Genomic DNA, 3,567 nt, shown 5'->3' with positions numbered 1-3,567 from the left:
AAGCGAAGAATGCTAGGAATGTCTGACTTGGCTTGTTCGACAACACATCGAAGGCCTCTTGTTCATGAGGCCATCAGAGACCGTACTGTAGCCTGAGATACATCCCTTGAAACTTTCAACCACAACCGCCTTGGCGATGCATGGCCGCCATGCCACCCAAAGTGTGTCGCGGAAGTTTTTGAACATAATGCCGTCCATATATTAACATACTTAGGGAGTGTGTGTACACGATGAGCTTCCTAAAGCTTCCCTACATAAGGTGGTGTCCGACAAGAATGTCCACCCTCACCGTTCTCGTTCAACATCGTCCTGGGTGAAATAATGAGGTAAACGCCGGTGTTCAGACCGTCGCTGGTGAGAAACTCGTCGATCTTGAGTACGCAGAGGACATGGCTTTCATCTTCGAGGATGAAAGTGTTATATATTTGCTCTGTTTTTCAAACGTTTCATCATTTGCTGCTAAATCATTTTCTTCCGTTTCCAGCTCTCAGTGTCAAAGTTGTGGATGAATAAGGCCTAGCTTTCGGGCCCTCAGTCTTTTCCATTGCCATTCTGATTGTCGTTGCACTCCGACCCTCGTCGTACACATCGTCGTACACACATCAAAAAAAGTTTTCGAACAATGGATCGACTCTTACGTCCTGAACGATTCGATACCGACCCCAATACTCAAGACTCGGCAGATACCTGGGAGCATTGGTTTTGTACTTTCACAAACTTCCTAGAGTCAATCGGTTCTCATTCACCAGATAAACTGAAAACCTTGTTCAATTACGTCTCCCCTAGTGTTTACCGATTCATCAAAGACTGCAAAGACTATGAATCAGCCATCGAAACCTTGCGAGAAATTTACGTACAGCCGAAAAATGAAGTTTTTGCACGGCATCTTTTGAACACTTGTAAACAGGACGGAGCTCAGAACCTTGATCAGTTTGTGCAGAAGCTTCGCAGTTTATTGCCAGACTGCCGCTTTACAGCCGTCAGTGCAGAACAGCATACCGATGAAGCGTTGCGAGATGCGTTTATTAGCGGACTTTATTCCAATACTATACGCCAGAGACTGCTGGAACATAAGTCGCTGGATTTTAAAACCGCGTACGACCATGCAAAGTCCCTCGAACTAGCGCAAAAACAGTCGTTGTCGTTTTTGCCGAACACTCAACTTCCCTGTGCCACCGTATCGAACGACCCGCCAAAGTCCCCACGTTCTCAAACGTCATCGCACGAGCAGGCGACTGCTGCCAGTGTGGGGTCTTCATGTTTCTTCTGTGGCTATGCTCGTCACCCGAGATATAAATGCCCCGCTAAAGATGCGACCTGCAAAAACTGTGGGAAGAAAGGGCATTTTCAAAAGGTATGCAGATCTACTGGTCCGCGGAACACCTCATCTGTTTCAAGTGCGCTATCTTGCGTCACTGCAGCGGCTCCCGAGTGTCTAAAAGAAGCAGTCACCGATGTGAAAGCCAATGGTGTCCCGCTTCGAGCTCTTGTTGATACTGGTAGCTCAGAAAGTTTCATTTCCGAAAAGGTAGTCCGTCGTAACAAGTGGTCTGTACTACCATCGTCATCTGAGATAACTTTGGCATCTATCCAGCACAAAAGCTTTACTCTTGGACATTGCTTTTTAACGTTGCAACACAAACAAAACAAGTATCCCTCTTTCAAGTTTTCAGTATTACGTGACCTCTGTGCAGATATTTTGCTAGGACATGACTTTCTTAAGCTTCATAAGTCCCTGGAAATCTCATTCAACGGTGACAAACCTTCTTTTTCCCTTTGTGGTCTAATTGCTGCCAAAATTGAACCTCCCACTTTGTTCGAGCATATTGACCCAAGGTGTAAGCCAATCGCCATAAAGTCCAGGCGACATTCTGCAGACGACGAGGCCTTCATTGCTTCTGAAGTAAAGCGTTTACTTGACCAACACATCATTGAACCCTCGAAGTCCCCATGGAGAGCGCAAGTGCTCGTCACGACAAATGAACGACAGAAGAAGCGAATGGTGGTTGACTATAGTCAAACTATAAACCGATTTACGCAACTAGACGCTTATCCGCTCCCCAGACTTGAAGATTTAAGTACTAAAATAGCTCAATATCGTATTTTCAGCACGCTTGATCTTGAAAGTGCGTATTATCAGATACCCATTAAAGAAAGCGACAGAATCTACACGGCTTTTGAGGCTTGCAACAACCTCTATCAGTTCCGTCGAATACCTTTCGGAGTAACGAATGGGGTAGCCTGTTTTCAAAGGGTAATGGATGACATAATACGCGCCGAACAACTTACCGGGACATATGCGTATGTGGATAATGTTACCATTTGTGGAAAGAATCAAGAAGAACATGATCGAAACCTCCAGCTTTTCCTCACCGTAGCACAAAAGTACGGCCTTCAGTTAAATCACGATAAAAGCACGATTTCCACCACTAAGCTCAGACTCCTCGGCTATGAAATTACTGAAGGTGTCATCAAACCAGACCCTGAACGCTTCAAGGTATTGCAAGAACTGCCCGTTCCGAACGACATCAAGTCTCAACAACGAGTGGTAGGATTGTTCGCGTACTATTCTCGTTGGATAAGCCGTTTCTCGGATAAGATCTACCCAATCACTCACAATACAACCTTTCCTGTCCCTGAATCTGTTATAAAAGCATTTGAAAGTTTGAAAAAGGAGTTGATGGATGCAGCCTTGGTCACTATCGACCCGAGAATACCTTTGGTGCTCGAAACTGATGCATCTGATGTCGCGATTTCTGCTACACTCAATCAAGATGGCAGACCGGTCGCATTCTTCTCACGTACACTGTCTGCCAGCGAAAAACACCATTCCGCTATTGAGAAAGAAGCTTGCGCAATTGTCGAAGCAGTGCGCAAATGGAGGCATTACCTACTCGGGACCCATTTTAAAATCATAACTGATCAGCGATCCGTTGCATTCATGTACTCAACACAACAAAAAGGGAAAATAAAAAATGACAAAATCCAACGGTGGCGGATGGAGTTGTCGCCTTTTTCTTTTGACGTTACCTACAGACCAGGCATAGAAAACAAAGCTGCTGACACGCTTTCTCGAAGTGTCTGTGCGAACACTTCATCTAACCTGGATCTAAAACGCTTACACACAACCCTGTGTCATCCTGGAGCAACACGCATGATGCATTTCGTTCGTGCCAAGAATCTACCATTCTCCCTAGAGGATATCCGACTCGTCATTAAGCAGTGTCAAGTGTGTGCGGAACTAAAACCACGTTTCTTCAAGTCATCTGGCGGTACCCTCATTAAAGCCACACAAACGTTTGAACGCTTAAGCATTGACTTTAAGGGACCACTGCCTTCGACGACTCGAAACAAATATCTACTGACGATCGTAGACGAATATTCCCGTTTTCCGTTCGCCTATGCATGTCCAGATATCAGTTCGTCTACGGTGATATCATGCCTTGTGCCACTGTTCGCCACATTTGGCCTGCCAAGTTTCGTGCATTCGGATCGTGGCTCATCATTCATTTCGGATGAGATCAAACGATTTCTTCATGAAAAAGGTGTAGCCACCAGTCGGACCAC

This window comes from Opisthorchis viverrini, assembly GCF_000715545.1.
Source record: "Opisthorchis viverrini unplaced genomic scaffold opera_v5_80, whole genome shotgun sequence".
Taxonomy (NCBI): Eukaryota; Metazoa; Platyhelminthes; class Trematoda; order Opisthorchiida; family Opisthorchiidae; genus Opisthorchis; species Opisthorchis viverrini.
Note: the sequence above shows the minus strand (reverse complement) of the source record.